This window comes from Kogia breviceps, chromosome 13, assembly GCF_026419965.1.
Source record: "Kogia breviceps isolate mKogBre1 chromosome 13, mKogBre1 haplotype 1, whole genome shotgun sequence".
NCBI lineage: Eukaryota > Metazoa > Chordata > Mammalia > Artiodactyla > Physeteridae > Kogia > Kogia breviceps.
In genome coordinates, this window is record NC_081322.1 from 41,089,503 (window position 1) to 41,109,994 (window position 20,492).

General features: G+C 42.2%; 1 pseudogene; it reads left to right on the top strand.

The window, feature by feature from the left end:
- The first annotated feature begins 314 nt into the window (after positions 1–314).
- The window catches only part of LOC131768061 (coiled-coil domain-containing protein 162-like), a 41,713-nt pseudogene continuing 21,535 nt past the window's right edge, over positions 315–20,492 (top strand).

Here is a 20,492-nt window from a genome sequence, read left to right on the forward strand (position 1 = left end):
ATCAGACTTGAAACAGCTGAAATACTCATGGCTAATAATGATCTGGGGGAGTGGTCATCCATTTCTGGTCACTCTCGGGGCCTCTTAGAGTAACTCCCAGGCTGGCAGTTCAGAGACGTGTGACTACTGACCAACCTACAGTAGTAGGAAGAGAACTCTTTAAGCAGGACTCAAAGGGAAAATTTCTTTCAATTATATGTTTCCCCCTGATTATTTAAGCAAGTATTACTGTGTTTTCATTTTTTTAAATAGAAAATATCTTAAAAGTATTATTAACAACATTAAAGTCAATGACACATTTGCTTCAAAATAATATGGAGGTGGGGAGTGATGAAGATGGGGCAGGACTGGCCATAGGTTGGTGATTCTTAGGGCCAGGTGATGGGAACTATTCTGTTTGCTTTTGTATGTGCTCAAAATTTTCCATAAGTAAAAAGATTTTTTTTTAAGTAAAATAGTAAGAATGTTTTTAAAAAAATTAATCATAGTCCCCCACTAGGGGACGGTCACAGTTCATTTTGGTTTTTTTCCAATATTTTCCCTGTGCATCCATGTATCACACTACACATACACCACATACGGACACCACCATAAGGTTTAGGAAACTTGGACTTCCACACAGAGCCAAAAGTCTGATATGTTCAAGGGGGACTTTGAGCTAGATATGTTGCTCTGACTTTTATGGATTTTTTAAAATAGTTGAGAACATGGGGCTTGTAAACACAACTACTCCTAATTTTCTCCCTCAAAACCACGTGTAAAGGATACCTAGAAGTGTTCAAAACGGATGTTTTGGTTTCATTTTGTTCCTTTTTGTTTTTGTTTTTGGTGGGTTTGTGTTTTTTTTGTTTTTGTTTTTGTTTTTGTTTTTGTTTTGTGATACACGGGCCTCTCACTGTTGTGGCCTCTCCTGTTGCGGAGCACCGGCTCCGGACGCGCAGGCTCAGTGGCCATGGGTCACGGGCCTAGCTGCTCCGCAGCATGTGGGATCTTCCCGGACTGGGGCACGAGCCCGTGTCCCCTGCATTGGCAGGCAGACTCTCAACCACTGCACCACCAGGGAAGCCCCCTTTCTGTTTTTAACTATGCCTCTGTAGGCTGTGACCGTGACCTCAAGGTGGCTCATGGAGAGCTGGCAGGCATGCAGCTGCTAATGGAAGATGTCCTTCTGAGTAACTATCATATGATCATGGAGGGTCCCCCAGGCTGGCAGGCCACACTGGACAAAAATACACAGGTCTTCTTGGTGAACAGTCTACGTACTTGACCAGTGCTGCGTTGTACCGAAGGACCTTTCTATCTGGGAGATGGAATAGATAGCTTCATCCATCCCATAGCCTCTCCCAGGGTCCCGGGACTGTGCTTATGCTGCACGGGAGCAGCAGTGAAGCAGGGGTAGCCCGTGAGAGCCCCTCCAAAGTACGTTCTTTCACAGCAAGTCCCATGATCAGTGGTATATCCATTTCTTTTAATTTTAAAACTAGAACAAACTTCATGGGGGGTGGTCCGTTGAAACCAATTTGAACTCCAACTGGCTGCTTTTCCTTGTGAGTCTCACATATTTCGGGCTGGAGTTGGCAGGGTATGACAGAGGCCCCAGGTGAACACCTCCAGCCTGGCTCCTGTCTGCATCACTCTGCTAGCCCATGGACTCCTAGGCAAGCACTCCCTTCTCCGGACTTGTCTCCCTGAAGCTCTAAGGTACCAAGAGCCAGTAGTCCCCCTAGTATCATAACTTAAAACAATTCTGCATGATTCTGGAACTAGACAGAGACTTGTCTGGACATGGGGTAAGCTAGCCAGTGCCCCCATGTAAAGAGTCCCCTTTTCAGAGCCAAAGTCTCTGCACCAGCCATTTCCATTTCCTTACCTTCCATCCATTCCTTAGAAACTATGATCTGTCTTCCTCATCTCATCAAGACTGCTCTCACTGAGAGCACCGTGGTCCTTGTCACTAAATCTCCTGGATACTTTTCAGTCCCCTTCCAACCTGACCCCTTAGCAGCATTTGACACAGTGTGTCCTTCTTGAAGCCTCTCTGCCCTTAGCTTCTAAAGCACAACTCTCTCCAGTTTTCCTCTGACATCGTGGGCCATGCCTTCTCGGACTTCTGTGTCAAGTCCCCTACCTCTGCCAATCCTGAAAATATTGCTTTTCAGGTTCTGTCCCACTTCTACCACTGCCAGGGCTGCATTTTGACTTCCATGACTCTAGCCACTTTTGTCTTTGTGGACCCATTTCTCCATTAAAAAACATGAAGAGTTATAGTTTACAACTGTGTTAATATAAAGAAAAATATATTAATATAATAAATTATAGCATTTTATTCAACCTAAATATTCTTTCTTTTTCTGATTTTAAAAGAAATTAAAACATTTTGTGGACCCTAAGCACTGTGCCTTCTGTGTCTAATCAATAAGTTGGCCCTGAACACTATTAATAGAACATTATTAATTAATAATGTCTATGATTGAGATCTGTTCAGAGGCTTTATTAACTATTAATTTCTTTAATTCTCACAATAATCCCATGAGGTAGGTACTTTCATTATTCTCATTTTATAGATAAGAATACCAAGACTCAAAAGGTTAAATGATATGCCTAAAAGTCACTTGCCGAGAGAGAAAAGAAACCCAGGTTCCAACCTAACAGTCTGTCCCTGGAGCTCCCTCATACTCTTATCCATGATATTGCTCCATTCCTCACCCTCTCCATGGGCAAACCCAACTACTTTTATAACTTGGATGGCTTTATGCGATGACTCCAAAATTTACATGTCTAGTCCAAATCTCAGTCCTATCAGATTCATATGTTCAACTGCCTTGTTCCATCTCAGAGACACCATGTCCCAAACTGAGCTCATTTTACTGCCCCCAAATGTATGTGCTCCTCCTTCGGGAAACCACCACCTGCCCAGTTGCCCAAGCAAAAAAAATCTGGACACCCATCTTTGATTTCTGTCTATCATACCCCACAATCAGACACCAAGTTCTACTATCCTATTATTTTAATATCTTTCAAGTTTTCTCCATCCTCCCTCAGCACTCCACTCCACCAGTCCAAATCCAAATGCTGGGCCATGATCATAACCTCCAAAGGACTCCCTATATTCCCTTTGCCTTCTTCATGTCCATTCACCAGGATAGTATTTTAAAATGCAAACCCGATTATGTCACTTCCCTCCTATAACTCTTCAATGACTTCCAAATGCCCTGAGAATAGAGTCTGGGTGCCTTAACCAGATCTTCACAACCTGAATCCTGCCAATATCTCTACCCTCAACTTCTTTTATTTTGTCAAATGCAGCATGCTCTCTCCTCAGTACCTTCATGCAAACTGGCCCCTCTGGTGGAAAACTTCCCTGTCCTTCCACTCTCTGCTTCATCATCTGATTAACTCCTACTTATCCTTCAGATTTCAACTTCCAAACCACTCTTTCAGAAGCTTTATCTGATCTCCCACCTTTGAGCCAATACCCCTCTGTGCCAGTTAGGGTGCACCTGCTAGAAGTAACTAGTCATGACTTAAATTAGAAAGTGTATTAATCTTTCCAAACAGGCCTAGAAGGAGGCAGTTCATGTTGGTGCAGGCACCCAGCTCTGCCATCCTGGTTATGGCAGCAAAATGTCTCCCTCATCCATGTAAGATGAAGACAGGAGCAAAAAAGCTTTCTCCTTAAGGGGCTTTGTCTTTTTATCAAGGAGGGAAATCTTTTTCAGAAGACTTCCAGTAGATTTTTCTTGTGTCTCACTGGCTAAAACTGAGTCACAAGTCCATTTCAGGCCAACTAGTGGAAAAGGAAGTATGTTAGATGTGCCAACTAAATTCCACAGCAGGATTCAATGCTTCACCCAGAGGGAGCATTTGCAAAGCTGGATATAAACAAAGTAGTGCCAAGACCAAGAAGCCTGCCAAAGGGCCCTTTGGTCCTTCTGTTTACTCTCTTTTGGCCCTGTTTCTGATGGATTACCATCTTTCCCTGACAATTCTACCCTCCCCTGCCTTGTTCTTTATCCTGTTTCCTGTTCCTTCTCCCATCCTATAAAACACTTAGGAAGAGAAGACTTCTCTTAACAGGAATATATCAACAAGGTAAGTTTGCTTTTAAATTATTATCTATTTTAATTAGTTTTATTTTATGATTGGTTCCATTTAAGAGTATTTCAATATTCATAGACAATAGGCAACACTGGAATTTATACTGCCTGTGCCTTAGGACTCTAGGTTGCCTGTCCCAGCTATGCCACCAGTTCTATGACCTCTTAGACTTCAGTCTCTAAGACTCCCAAGTGAAGGTGATGGATTAGCTCAGGACCTTTAAAATGGTCCCAGGAGCCCTGGGTTCCTCAGAGGCACCTTGGGGCTTTTTGAGCGGAGGGGCCCAACTACATGGCCTGTAGGCAGCCCCCTCCTTATCACCATGCTTGGCCTTGGTCTGTTGGATAGCCTGGGTCACTGAGTAAGATTTCATTTGCTGAAAGGCTTCTGAGGATAAAATAAATTTGGAAACGCATGAATTAGCTGATTGTTGAGGAGGTAGGCTACTAGGTGGAAGGGTTGCCAGCTGTTGGCAGGAGTTCACTCTCCCCTTGGTCTTGCTTGTAGTTCTTCCCCTAACCACCTCTCTTTCTGGCGGCCCCACCCCCATCCTACCCTCCCCATATGTTAATAGCACTGATCTAGGGTCCAGTTACATCAGGTGGTGGTTCTTCCTGTTCCTGGCCAGGAAACTTGAGTGTCCAAGGTGTTGTTACCTGAATGTCCTCTGAGTCCCTTCCTGTCATAACATCATGGTCCAGGTGTGCAAAGGAAAGCTCCTTTTTCTATAACTGAGACACTGTCTTCAGGCTGAGGGTGGAATACAGGTTCCCCTTCTGTCTGTCACTCTCTGGGTAGCCCTGGCCCTCACGTCGCTGGTACAGGAGAGCAGGGACCTGAAAACCTTATTCCCTCCACGCCCTCCTGGGCTCACAGCAGCCCCTCAACAAACACTTATTTAAGGAAAGCACCAAAGAATGAATGAACAAATCATAATTTTAAAGTGAAATTTCCTATTGAATAATAAACTCAAATCAAGAGACATGTTCTCTGCCTAACTTTTAAAGGATGGGAGGAGGAATAGGAGATAAGATAAACTTAAGTTTCCATTTCCTTACCCATAAAATGGGTAAAATCCCCAATTTAAAGTTATAATATAGCTCTACCATGATGGGTTGTTAAATCTTGAGTGTGTGGAAGAGCTCTTTCCAAAATGCAGAGGCTAAACATGAAAGGCTTACTTTTCCAAAGGCAGATAAAATGTTGGCACCCAAGTAAAAGAGTTTTAAAGTGAGTGGTTTCACAGCTTAAGCAGAAAATTGAAATGAAGACTTTTCTCTCCTTTCTATATACTGTCTATTCAGGAAGAATGCTTATACTCTCTAAGCTCTACATGTGCTGCTGGCCTGTAAACCATTCCTCCTGGGGAGAAAAGTCATTCTCCAAAGACTTCATTCTGCATGAGCTGAATGAATGTAAAAGGTCATCCTGTAGTGGTCTATGACTAATAAAAAATAAAAAGAATTTCTGTAATGCTTTCAGCCAGATTTGTCCAGAGTGCAAGGATTCAGAAGTCACTTCCAAAGCAGCCCAAAGACCTCCAGGCTGCTGGGGGGCCCATGTGATGCAGTGATGTCCCTTGCTTTGCTGAGATCATTTCTGGTGCTCTGGAAGCAACTGGAAGTGCTAAAGGAGCACTGAGGCCGACTGAAGCTGCGAGGCCAGGACATCAATTCTCCCTCTCTCCACAAACAGTTCTCGGAGCTCTATGGGTGAGTGTGCTCAGGGGGAAATGCATTTGAAGGAGTGGAACCTGGGATCTGGCAGATTACTGCCCTTGCTCTGAGGGTGACATTTGGTCCATGAATTTGGTATGCCTAGCCCCACTGGTCATAGAGGAAGCTGGGCAGTGTGTCTCTATGAACAGTGCTTTACAGGATAAGCTGAGTTCTATTGACTGCAGGGACAGCCCTGGATTCCACTGAGCAACACTGTATATCATTTACCCAGAGTTCTGTCCCTGGGAACTGGTGCTTCTGAAGTGTCCCTTCAGTGCTAACTCTAAGCTTTTTAGCTCACAGGATCCCAGTGAGAATAGAGTGGGGAGTGCTGCTGCTGTGACCTCCTCTCCACTCTCTGCCCCATTAGACCCAAGTCTAATGAGTCTCTGAGAGCTTCAAGCATCACAGCCAAGGGTACAGTATGGTGCAGCATGAGGTGTTCAGTCTGCAGAATGCTGGGTTGTTTTCTCAACTTCAAGCCCTGGCTGGGATGACTTAGCTGGTGGGAAAGGCATGTGGTTTCTGCCATGTGTCTATAACCAAACAAGCATTCACTAAGCACCCAACCACCACCCCAGGACCTTACTGAGGGAATTAGGGCTCACTTTGGTGGCCTAGTCAAAATTGTCTACTTTATGAGTTATGACAGTCAGCTTTCCTGGTAAACAGGGAGTGAGAAGACTTGTCAATATTTTGAAGAATGAAGACTGAAATTAAATGTGCCCAATGGGAAAAGGCCTCATGATTTAATATTGACTAAGGGAGCGGTAACTGTGGTGGATTTAGACGTCGATGTAAGTGTCTGTGATGAGTTGGGAGGTTTATGCATGATGACAGGAAACAGAACATGAATGAAAAGAATTGCCAGAGAATCTGAAAGAGAAAAAGTGTTTGTTAATTTCTGTCTCTCTTCTTTAATAGAACTGACATTCTCTACCCTAGCATGAAAGCTATAGCTAGGTGAATAGGGAAAGAAGATGAATTTGCAGGACTTATAAGTAAGTCTACTCTTCCCCCTAAAGGAGCTTCAGAAATTGAAATAAAAACTCAGCAGGTATGCAGGAGCTATTTTTTTCTTTTTCTTTTCTTTTTTAATAGATCTTTATTGGAGTATAATTGCTTCACAATACTGTGTTAGTTTCTGTTGTACAACAAAGTGAATCAGCCGTATGCACACATATATCCGGATATCCCCTCCCTCTCGAGCCTCCCACCCACCCTCCCTGTCCCACTCCTCTAGGTGGTCACAAAGCACCGAGCTGATCTCCCTGTGCTATGCGGCTGCTTCCCACTAGCTATCTATTTTACATTTGGTAGTGTATATATGTCCATGCCACTCTCACTTCACCCCAGCTTCCCCCTCCCCGCCAACCCTGTGTCCTCAAGTCCTTTGCAGGAGCTATCTTGAACTTGACTTGAAAATTTGCTTTATGACATTAGCATGTAAAACTACAGATATACCCAAGTGGTGTTTTTTCTAAGAAGATAAGTGTTTATTGAGGGTTTGTAAATTGCTGAACAGACTCTGAGGAAACTCAGTATGTAAAGGTATGTGGGGCTTTGATTAAGCAAATAACTACCCTTTAACATCTCAATTCTGTAAGTCTAAGTTTTCATATTTTTATTTTCCTCAAATTAAAAAAAAGACAATAGAAAACATAACCACTAGCATCTTAAACATAAAATCCTGCACACAGGTGTCCCTCCTGCAACGCGCACACTCATGGAAGTGGAATATTTAAAATAGCACCTGTGATTGTTTTTCTGAGAATAAGACAACACAATTTATGTACTAGTCTATTTGGTGTGTGTTGATGGTCTATGTGGAGGGGTTGTTTCCCCAAGTGTTTGTTCCTCTTGGTCCTGGGATGCGGGGCTCTGCCTGGCTGTGCTTATTGTAACAGGGAACAAAGACTCTAGCTGGTTGGGTGTAAGCACAGAGGTGCATGTCCATTGAGCATCCAGGAGAACTCAGCACTCCCCCCTACCCTGCCGCACCCCGTCCCCACACACACCCCAGTCCCAAGCCCCTTGCTTACCCTTCTGAACTCTGCTTCCTCTCTAGCACCTGGGGTGCTCTGACAGGGAGAAACGTGGGCTTTGCAAGCCTAATGGGTAGAGTAAGGGCTCAGGGGTATTGGAGCACAGTTTTTTCTTGATCACATATGGACTTTTAAATCTTCCCATGAAATCCTCCTTGGTATCTAAATTGAGTTTCAGACCTAAGCGCTTTTTATAATAACAGCTCATGAAATTCCTGGCCACATTTAGAGACTCCAAAACACAAGAGGTCGCTTCAGACATTGAGCACTTTGCAATTTAGCAGAACCTGGTGAAAAGGGATATATTTTATCATTCAAGATGTGGGCCAGGAAAAAAAGATGTCTGTCTCCAAAAAGGTGCATCTACCCCACTTGAGAACCCAAAAAAAGGAACCATTTCTTCTTCCTCAGGAGAGAGTAACAAAAGGACAGGACCCAGCCCAAGGCCCTTATGCAAGAATTTAGGAGCCTAGAGTATAAGCCAGTAGTGGAGAGTGGCTCTCAAACTGCTTACTCTAGCTTCGGAAACTTCTGGAAAATCTTGAAATTCATATGATCCAGGAGGTATTAAGTTAACAGAGAGATAACACTGGTTGTATCAGAAAAGTCCAAGTAGCAGCATACTCTCCCTATAGGTAAAGTATGTTTATTTTATTACTTTATAAAATAACATTTTTATTATTTTTTCCTAATTATGAAAAGGGAAATGCCATGTGTCCGTATTCATGGAAAAACAAAAACACTACAACGCCCAGAAAATAGTATAAAAATTACTTTTTAACACCTTGGCCCAAGAAATAAGTACTTTAAAAAAATTTTTTTTTATTGAAGTATAGTTGATTTACAATGTTGTATTAGTTTCTGGTGATTCAGTTATATATTCTTTATCAGATTCTTTTCCACTGTAGTTTATTATAAGATATTGACTATAGTTCCCTGTGCTCAGAGAGAAGTGCTTTTACAGTTTTGATATATATATTCTTGACTTAAAGGGCTTTTAAGTAGAAAACATTTGTAAACTTCAGTCTCTGCTGATTAACCCATAGCTGAAATAAAGTTGAAATGGGGGAAACACATAAAGCTTTTTCTTATATATAAGCGTATATAAATATATATCTTAGAAATGCATATATTTGGGGTGGGAAGACAATCAAAATTGTTTCATTTGAGGTCTAAAGTCAGAGTGACTTAATGGGCAAGTGACTAGTGCACTCCCACAGGACTCTCACAGGGGCACTTGGGGTTTAATGCTTTGTAGGTTCCATCTTGTACTCTTCATTTTCACTTAGAATTTATATTTTGTAAGTGGCATCCAGTGAATCAATGGAGGATGCACCAAAGGCTTGTAGCCTGGGCTCACAAACACTCCTGCTGCCTCCCCACCTTGCCAGGAGGAGTTCTCAGCTGCCTGTTCCTCTGCCCTCTGGCACCCCAGGCACCACTAACTTCCCCCTCACCATCCGCATCCAGCAATGGCTGCCACTCCCCACCCAGTGGGGGCCTGAACATGGTGAGGGCATGTGTGGGGCATGTGTACCTGACAGCATTTCAGGGACCCCAGACTGGCAGCACCAGGCTATGTTTGATGGGTGACTCACTGGGTGTGAGCTTGTTGCCCATCCCTGGGAACCTAGAATATCCCAGGGCAGAGGTTGCAATACCCTTGGGGTTGCCCATCCGCGGTAGATAGGAGCAATGGGACTGCAGGAAGAGGAGACGCCCAACTCAACTTCTTCGCCCCTGGCTCGGCATGAAACCTCAGTCCAGTAGCTATTAGACCAGGTACATTCATGCACCAGTCACAGGGCGGGGCCCCTGGTGCCTGTGAAGGTTGTACTTGCCCTGTGTGTATCCCTATGCCAAGGAGCCAACATTAAAAACAAAAACACTGTGACAGGTCAAGAGAGAGACTGAAGAAGAAAGAACATTTTATATTTTAGTACCTTTAACGGCACTTTTTTCCTGGTTTTTGAACAAGGCCTGCGTTTTTATTTTTCATGGGGCACCATAGGTTATGTGGCTGGTCCTTTCTGAACTACAGTGTCTACTCCTAACTCCTACTAATTCTGAAGGAAAATCCACAACCTTTGAGCTAAGGGGAGTTGTTTGACTAACAAAATAAATAATGGTTTCCTTTTGAGACAAGATTCACAGACATTGTAATGTTAATTAATAACCTCTGTGGGTATCTAAGACACTGGTTTTATCAGTGCTTCAAGCAACTGAATTATGTAAGCAGGACTTTGGGAAAAGGCTGTGCAGTGAGAGAGCAAGCCCCCACCAAATGGGCATCTCTGACTGTCACTAGAGAGTGGAGTGTGGTTGAGCTCCGATTACAGAACATTTAACAAGGCACAAAGCGTCTGTTGTTTGTGCTGTGTTTGCTCGGTTCCCTTCCGAGTCCTTGGAGAAAATCCACAAGCACACGGCAGGTGCAACCATCTGCACGTTTCAGGGCTGTGATGCTTCTGAGACGTCCGGGTGGGGGCCCAGGGGAGGAAGTGTCTTTGCTTTGCAGCTGTGCTGTGTGTTGCCTTGTGCAGGGTTCTTGTCAGCTGTGCTTGGAAAGGGCCTTCAGTAAGGGGCTGGTGGGAGTCAGGCAAAGGGGAGGGGTAGAGTTATTTTTAATGGTGGTAAGGTTGATATTACCAAACCTTACCAAAACCTAGAGTATACTGGCCAATTCTGAAGTCTTGTTCAGATTCTGTACTCTTAAGATTTTAAAAATAAATGCCAGTAATGAGGGTGTTTTGTTATTGTTGGTTTTTGTTTTTGAATCATGGTTCAGCATGATACGGTGGAGAGGCCTGGGTCTTCTCCTGTGCTGAGTTCCCCCAGTACAAGTGATGGAGTCCCCACTGTGTGCTAGGGGTGCTTTTATATTCTTCGACTTAGTCTTCCTGAGACCTCTGTGGGCTGGGTATGTGGAAGAGGTTGATAAAACCTTGTAACTCGCACTCACCTACTGCTCATCTCAGCAGCAAGAAGCAGCCATAGTGGATTGGGCTTCCAACAGGGGCTGCTTCTTCATGCAGAGATCACCACTTGTGGTCAAGGTTAGCCTGGGGATAGGGGTTTCTCCAGAGGGAGTTGGGAATGGAGAGTATTGAGAACAGGGGACATGAGAGGCTCGAATATTTCTCCCCTATTTCCTTCCCTCCTCCCCACCTTGTCTTGGAGCTTAATCTTTTTATTCAGCTTCTGAATGAGCTTCCAGTTTGTCGGTGAGCATCTGAAAATGTGGCAGCCACACCTGGTCTGGTGCTAGTTCTTGGTAACTTGTGCTCCCCTGAGAGTGATCAAAAGCAGCCCCAGGGCTTCCCGGGTGGCACAGTGGTTGAGAGTCCACCTGCCGATGCAGGGGACACGGGTTCGTGCCCCGGTCTGGGAAGATCCCACATGCCGCAGGGCGGCTGGGCCCATGAGCCATGGCCCCTGAGCCTGTGCGTCCAGAGCCTGTGCTCCACAACGCGAGAGGCCACAACAGTGAGAGGCCCGTGTACCGCAAAAAAAAAAAAAAAAAAAAAAAAAGCAGCCCCAGATATCCTCACTCAGACTCAGGGCTTGCTTAACAGAGAGATGGGCTCCACTGATTTAAAAAGGCTCTGCCATTCCCCATCTTTGACATTTTGGCATTGAAGTAATTTTTAATTGATTTTCTAAATTTCTCTGAGCAGTTTATAAGGCCAGCAGCCTCCAAAGTGGAGGCATATATCCCAGGGGTGTGGGAAGAAAATACTAGAACTTCTAAATGGATTACATCTGTATGTAAGAAGCCCATGTTACACTCTACACTAAGTTGTCCTGAAGCGACCACGGGGAGGCAATGCACAAGAGAATAATAAGGAAGAGTAGAGTTGACAGTACTAATCCTAGTACATGCTTATCTTTAGCCACATTGTGAGGTTAAAAAAGATAACCTAATCACATCTAAGGAGTCAGACAAAACTTTTTTTTAAGTCAAAGAAACTATTGGGAATGTGGATTGAGATTCATTCTTATTGTTGATGAATCTCACCCTATGTACATCATGCTTTGCAATATTAGCCATTGATAGTACTGGAGGTAGTTATGATTACATAAACAGACATATGTTAAAGGTGAGTGAACAAAAATGCTTTTCTTGAAGGAAGCACAGTCAAAACATTTGGGAGAACATGAGCTAAGTCAGCGTTTCCCCGGCAGTGTGCCCTGGAATACTAACTCCTCAGCATGTTAATACAGTAGTTGTCCCAACCCCCCTTCACTTACAGACTCATGGATTACCTGAAGCTTTCCATTCCCTTGGTAGCACAAGCCAGCAAAGTACTCACTATTCACAGCCTTTGGGTTGCATACGTTTACCTAGCATCATTGATCGTTGTTTGCTCCAAACCTGTTTGTGCCAGTTTTACTTGTCATTGTGTTTGAGTAATTTAATTATTATGTAAACCAATGAAATAGGAGTACAAAAAGAAAGATCTGTTCTCTAAAAACTAAGTTGAAATAGATAAACTGTGGTACATCCAGTCAATGGAATATTACTGAACACTAAAAAGAAATGAGCTATCAAATCATGAAAAGACATGAAGGAAGCTTAAATGTATATTACTAAGTGAAAGAAGCCAACCTGAAAAGGCTAATATTGTATGATTCCAACTATGTGACATTCAAGAAAAGACAAAACCATGGAGACAGTAAAAAGATCAGTGGTTGCCAGCAGTTGAGAGAGGAGAGAACAATGAATAACAGAGCACAGAGGATTTTTAGGGCAATGAAACTATTCTGTATGATACTACAGTAGTGGATACATGCCATTATACATTTGTCCAACCCAAGTTTCACAAGAGTGAACCGTAATGTACACTGTGGACTTTGGATGATAGTGATGTGTCAATGTATGTTCATCAGTTGTAGCAGATGTACCACACTGGTGCGGGATGTTGATAGCCGGGGAGGCTGTATGTTTTGGGTGAGGGTGCAGGGGATTTATGGGAACTCTCTGAATTGTCTGTTCAATTATTCTGTGAATGTAAAACTTCTTTTAAAAAAACAAAAAATGATGCTTTTGGATTGTTTCATGGTCTTTAAGATTTCTCTCCATAAAAAGAAACACACCAAAAACACACACACACTAGAAATTGTAGACCACACACTATGTATTACGATTTATAGAGGAAAGATGGTACAGAACTCCAGTGAGTGGGTATATACAAAGAAAAAGCCTAGGCTCTATGTTAGAAGATTGGCAAATGTTTGTATATTTGTGTATTTTTGATTTAAATAAAATGTTTAAGATAGTGCATGTCATTTTTTTAAGCATTCTGTGGTTTAACAGACTTCTTATGATTGACCAACCAACTCTTAGTCTTGATTGCATTGGACAGGAGGATTTCTACTGTGTTTTGCAGGGGTTAGGGAAGAAGGGTTTTATTTGCTTTTTAAAAATAAGTTTGGGAAACTGGGAGTAAATAATGTTAGAAAGATTCCTTTACTCCAGACTTTCCCAGAGCCTTTACTATCCTACTGTGTGTTGAATCTCCAGAGAGAGAGTATGAAATGTTCTTTGAATTTGTTTGACCACAGAACCCTTTTATTCCCTTGGGAATATCTTTCATCACCTCAAAGAACTAGTGTTCTGGGGAGCAGTTTGAGAAACACAGGAGTACAAAATTCATACATATGCTTGAAGCAATAAGGTTTTCAACCTACCCATTGCCCCCAGCCACCCAGCTGATCAAGAGAACAACTGTGATTGGCAGTTTGTGTGCCTTCAAATTTCAATTCTGCCTTGGCTTAGGATGCAGGGGCCGCTCAGGTGCAGAGCGTTGGTGGTTGTGTTAGAGAAGTGAAGTGCTGCCAAACCAAGGTGCCCATCAGAAGGAGGGGGCTGTGTGGGTGTGGGGTGTTCAGAGAGGAAGAGAGAGGAAGTGGTTTGGCCACCAGGACGTCAAAGTTTCCTTCAGTCAAATGACCTAGGAACAGAGTGAGAGGGAAGAAAAAACCCTAATTGTACCCCCAGTGTGCTGTGTCCCTCCCACCTCCATGCTTTGTCTTTAAGAAGCCATGCACACACACACACACACCTAAAATGGGACACATTCGGAGACCATCAACACCACCTGGCCAGGAACTGTTTCTCTTGGATGAATTCTTCTCATCCTGACTTCGCCTGACTCCTGCCTACAGATGCAGGTGCGTGCCTGAACTTGAACTCAGGAGGAGGAAGCATGCCGGGAAGAATTCCCAACACTTCAGTAAAATATTACCCCCTCAGGTGAACCCATAGCTAAACCCCAAACCAGCTCTGTGGGCATTTGCCAGGTGAAGATACCCAAACTAGAAGGGTGTGGCCCCTTGCAAGGCTTATCTGTGAGCCAGAGACCTGCCAGGAGAGTAACCTGGAAAAAGTATCCAGTTTCTTTTCTGAACATTTCTGAAACATACATGAGCTCTGTCTTGTCAAAGTTTAGACTTATGGAAGTCTTAAACATCTTAGAAGTATGAACTTCTAGGCACAGCATTAACTCTTGGATTTTCTACTTCAACTATGTTAGGACAGTGGTGATATGTCTATTCACCTTTATTATCCTAAAGAAAAAGCAAAATCAGATTTATTTGTTTATGATAGAAAGTAGGCAATTGTAGAAGAAATATGGAATTCCATTTTGAAAAACAGGACCCCTGATAAATAATAAGTGCAAATACCAGAGGCTCCTGTTCTGTCATATCCACATTTCGGGGAGGGTTTTGCTGGACGCTTGCTCTTGTGTGCACTGAGTCTCCCGTCAGAAAATGAAAGTATGAGTAGGAAATCCCATCTAAAATTAGAAACAGGTGGGGGCAGGGAGAGGCCCTGTGGGTACACTTGCTGGTGGCCAGCCCCACCCCCAACAGAAAAGGGAGTGGGGCGGGGCTTGGCTTCCACCTCTGAAGCCCTAGGGCTCTGTCAGTTTCGGGACTCCACCGGAGTGGGAAGAGGAGAGAAATAGGTGAGGGAGGTTAAGAGGTGCAAGCTTCCAATTACAAAGTAAATGAGTCATGGGGACGAAATGTACAGCAGAGGGAACATAGTTAATAATATTGTAATAACTTTGTATGGTGACAGATGGTAACTAGATTTATGGTGGTGATCATTTTGTAATGTATAGAAATATTGAATCACTATATTGTGCACCTGCAACTAACACAATGTTGTAGATCAATTATACCTCAATTAAAAAAAAAAAAAAAAAGACTCTCCTGGGGCCATGAGTGAGGAAGTAGGCCTCACACAAAATGATTAGGTACACAAGTCCTTTTGCTCTCCCATATGGAAGTTAAAGAGTGTTGACATACTTCATTGTTCCAGCACTATCATATTATTTTTAAATTTGATTTTATTTCTTAACAGAGAATGCATTTACCTGGTTCAAAACTCAAAATGACATAAAACATATATATTTAGCAGGCTTCTTGCCACCATTGACCCCCTTCTGCCACCCCTATGTAATCATCTTTTTCAGTTTTTAATATATCCTTTTCAGTGCTTTTTATGCATATACTATTTCATTCTTTTATTCAATACCTATTTCCTAAGCACCCGCTATTTTCTAGGCTATATATTTTAAGCACTGTTTTGGGCATAGAGTAGTCCCCCCTTTTCTGTGGGGAGTATGTTGCAACACCCCTAGTGGATGCCTAAAACCAGGGATAGTACCAAACCCTATAGGGTTTATATAGTATACTGTGGTTTTTTCCTATACATACATACCTACGATAAAGTTTAATTTATAAGATAGGCACAGTAAGAAATGAACAATAACTAATAATAAAATTGAACACTTATAACAATATATTATAAAAACGTTATGTGAATGTGGTCTCTCTTGAAATATTGTACTGTACTCACCCTTCTTCTTGTGATGGTATGAGATGATAAAATGCCTACGTGATGAGAGGAAGTGAGGCGAATGACGATGGCATTGTGATTTAGCACTGGGCTTCTGTTGCTCTTCTAACGATAGGTCAGAAAGAGGATCGTCTGCTTCAAGTGACCCTGGATCATCGGGCCATTATGACGTCCATGGTTGGATGTCAGGAGGAGACTATGTTAGTTGTTGGGGATCCTGGGTGGGGCGGGATGGAGCAGGATGGCTCAAGATTTCATCATGCTACTCAAAACAGTGCTCAATTTAAAACTTCTGAATTGTTTATTTCTGCAAGTTTCCATTTAATATTTGCAGACTGCAGTTGACCACAGGTAACTAAAACTGCAGAAAGCAAAACCACGAATAAGGGAAGACTACTGTACATCCTAACTGTCATGGAGCAAAAATCCTTACTCTCATGGAATTTATCATCTACAAGGGGGTAGACAGACAGACAATAATCAATGAACATAAGAAATAAGAAAATAATGGAGTGAGGAGGATGGTGGTGTGAAGGTTCAAAGGGGCACACTGTAATTTTAAATAGGATGGTCAGGATAGACTTCACTGAGAAAGTGACGTTTTGAGCAGAGTTGAAGAAGGTGAGGGAGTTAGCTATGTGGGTATCTGGGGGAAGAGCATTCCAGACAGAAAGACAGCCCATACGAAGGCCCGAAGCAGAGCATGCCTGTCATGTTCATGGAACAGCAAAGACCCAAGTGTGGCTGGAGTGGAGAGAGTGAGGGAGAGTAGTAGGAGATGAAGTCAGAGAGGAAGCATGAAAGGACAACAGACTGTGCAGGAGCTTGCAAGGACTTTAGTGTTTACTCTGAATGCTATGGGGAGCCTGTCCCAGATTTTGACTGTCATGATCTGACTTATATTTGAATAGAATCTCTCTGGCTGCTATGTTGGGAACAAAGGGTGGAAGAAGGGAGAGGCTGGTTTTGAGGCGATTGCAGTAATCCAGGCAAGAGGAGATGATGAATCAAACAATGTTGGGAGCAGTGGAAGTATTAAGTGGTAAGATTCTGGGCATATTTTTAAAGTAGTCACCGATGAATTGGATATAGGGTTTGGGAAAAAGAAGAGTCCATGATGACTCCAAGGCTTTTGACCTGAGCAATTGGGAAAACTGAATTGCCATCAGTTGAGATGGCAAGTTAGGGAGGGAAGATTAGAAATTTAATTATGCACAAGTGAAGTTTGAAACGCCTTTTAGACATCCAAGAAGAGATGCCAAGTGGATATTAGATCTAAATTTGAGGGTTGTCAGCATACAGATGGTATTTAGCCATGATACTAAATGAGATAGCCAAGGGGGTGAGTGCAGATAGAAAAAACAAAAACGGTGAACCAAGGGCTGAGTCCTAGGACACTCTAATGTTAAGAGCTGGCGGTAGAGGGGGGAGGCAGTAGGAGAACCAGCAAAAGGAACCTGCAGGGAACAGTGAGGTAGAGGAAAAGTAGGACAGGGTGGTGTCCCAGTGTCTGGTGATGGAAGTTTCTCAAGCAGGAGGAAGTGACAAATTGTGTGAAATGTTATTGGCAGGCAAGTAAAACCACTGGCTTTAGCCATGTTGAGGTCACTGGTGGTTATGACAAAATCAGTTTCAGTGGAGTGAAAGGTAAAAGCTGTGTGAGTGGGACTAAGAAGGATTTTGAGAGGAAGTCGCAGACATTAAGTATAGACATCTCTTTCTGAGAGATTTGCTAGAAAGGGAGCAAAGAAATGAGGCAAAAGCTGACAGGGGAAATGGGGTCAAGTGGAGAATTTTTATGAAGTGGGAGAAATAATGTGTGCTCTTGTGAATGATTCAGGAAAGAGGGGAGAAGTGATGATATCAGAGAAAGCCAAATATTTGGACCAATGACCTTGAATAGGTTTGAGGGGATGGCCTCTCCCTTTATTGTTATTTTCTGTATCTTTCTTATAAAAGATAGCATTTTATACCCACTTTTCTACACCTTGCATTTTCTGCTTAATCTATGGTTCTTTTCACATCAGTAAAAAAAGAAATTCTTCTCTTTTTTTTACAGCTGCATACTATCCCATTGGAAGGATATACTACAGTTTGTGTGTTGTTTCTAAGTTTTTGCTGTCCTCAACAATGCTATTCTGAGTAACTGTGTATACGCCTCATCACGTATGTGTCAGCCCTGTTGCTGCTTCAGTGCAGGAGCTAAAGTTCATCTTCTGCAGCTCTCACCATTTCTAATCTGTGACTCTTTCTTCTCTCTTTTGGATTTCCTCCTCTTTTTTTTTATTAACTCTGCATTCAAATTAATTTTGCCTTGTAACACCAGGAATGTACTTAAATAGATAAATATAATAGCTTTTCATTTATTTCTGATAGTTGTGTTACATATAGGGACTTAAGGAAAACAGATGCCATATAAGATCAATAATTACATTTGATTTGGGATTTTTAGTTATGGTAACAAAATATTGTTCACTGGACTTCAGAGGTACTTTTCCAAATCTTTTTGTTAGGAATCTTGTTAGAGATCTTCCTTATTCCCATGTTCTGGAGGATCCTGTGTCCTCAACCACCCCCTCCCCTCCCCTCCTCACCCATTAGTTTTTGTGTATTTGGAAGTGACAGCTTGTGTCCAGTGTTATGTCTCAGACAGTTGCCATCTCATAGCTATTAATGGTTGTTCAATATTTCCTGGTACTAGTGTTGGTATGTTTTTCCCCTAGACCTTTGGAAACACCAAGTAATGAGAGAAAACTTTTCAGTTATCAGACCACAAATAGTCGAAAATTTTGTACAGAGATTACTGGAGAATTACCAGGATGGTGGACTAGAGGTATGTACTGAAAATTAGTCATTCTAGAGTGTGGTTTGCTTTTTTTTGTTTTACATAAACTCAAACAAGAAAGACTTTCCCTTCAACACATCTCCTAATGCTTCCCTTACTCCCTTAGAGTTGAAGATGTGAAAACTGAGGCTGAACTCAAAGTAGAAATCACATGTTAATTTTTAATTTTAATTTTGGAAAAAGACTGATTTCTAATTAAGTTGGGAGAGTAATTAGAATATGCATGTTGGCTAATTTCAGATTTGGCCAATTTTTAAGAGTAACCTAGGAGTTTATGGATGAATTATTTTTAGCAACATTTCCTTGTTATTTATTTTTTTAGTATAAAAATTTTAAGAGAAAAACCAAAATAGCCTATGAAATCACTACCTAGAAAACTTCTTTAAATGTGCAATATGAAGAAAACGTAACAGCTCAGAAAGGTAACATTTTCACCCCATTCCACTTCATCATCTCCAGTTTCCTCTCCCAAAGGAAGCCAGTGTCAACAATTTGTATGTGTGTATATGTATTTGAATTCATAACAACTCCATATAATATGCATTTAACAATAATATATATTTAATACATACAACAGGCATACACACAGTCCTTGGAGTTTTTAACTGTTTAGTATTAACATGAGGTGCCTTTCTAAATCAAAGGAATCTGCTGAAAAGGCAGGATAAGAGAGTGTTTGTGGATATTTGGCCATAACAGAGTTTTTAGGATCTTTAAGGAATTAAGCCTTAAGTGCAGTGGGTAGCTGTGAATCCAGTTTCCTTTGAAATTCAATCATTTTTAAAAAGCTGGCCTTAGAAAAATGTGCTCAATTTTTTGGACAACATTTTCTCCACATTTACTTTTTTCTAAGCTCTCCAAATAGTCCCCATAATTTTATAATAAGCCCTTCAGTTCTTATTAATAAGGTAGAGAATTCACAAGCTTGCTTAGAGATACACTATTCCTCAGAATTTACATGTGATTTACATGTATTTGTTTTAAGCTTTCAATTATACCCAGTGTGGTGCTGTGTATTCTGATGAGGGGGTGAAGTAATTCCTCTTGGATCCCTGCAGTTCAGTGATTCTCAAGCAGAAGTACAGAGGTGATTAAGGTGGGGTATGTGCAGAAAAATGTTTGAATCAAAAAATTTTGTGGCTTTCCTTAAAAGGAAGGAAATTCTGACACATGCTTCATTATGGAAGACATTCTGTTACATGAAATAAGCCAGTCATAAAAACATAAATGCTGCACAATTCCACTTACGTGAGGTACATAATGTAATCAAATTCATAGAGACAGAAAGTAGAATGGTGTTTGTCAGGGGCTGGCAGGTGGGGGAGTGGGGAGTTTGTGTTTAATGGGTACAGAGTTTCAGTCTGGCAACATGAAAAGAGTTCTAGAGATTGATTGCACAACATTGTGAATGTACTTAATGCTGCTGAACTGTACACTTTTAAAAATGACTAAAATGGCACATTTAATGTATGTTTTACTATGATAAAAAAAGCAAACAAAAAGTTTGTGGCTCAAGATCTGCTCATCCGTTATCTATGTACTTCATCCCAACGTTGAAGACAGGATCTTCTGGGAAAGAAATGTGAGTATTAGTAAACAGGGCAAACCTAGATCAGGCACAGATGAAACTGAGGGCACACTGAAGAGGCTGGTGTCAGCCTGCGGTTGTCTTGGAATAACAGGACCCCAGAATGTTAGGTCCCTCCAAAGTCTGTGCCTGGTGGGCTTCTAGTCTCTTCTGGATCATCTGCAGTGACTGGGAGCTCACTCTCTTTCAGTCCCCACCCATACCTCCCCACCCCCATTCCTGGCAGCTCTTGTTTCAGGTGCCTCTTACTGAGCTGGATTTGGCCTCCCCACTGTCTCCACCATGGATCCTAGTTCTGTCCCTGGGACACCACAGATCATGGTTCTGA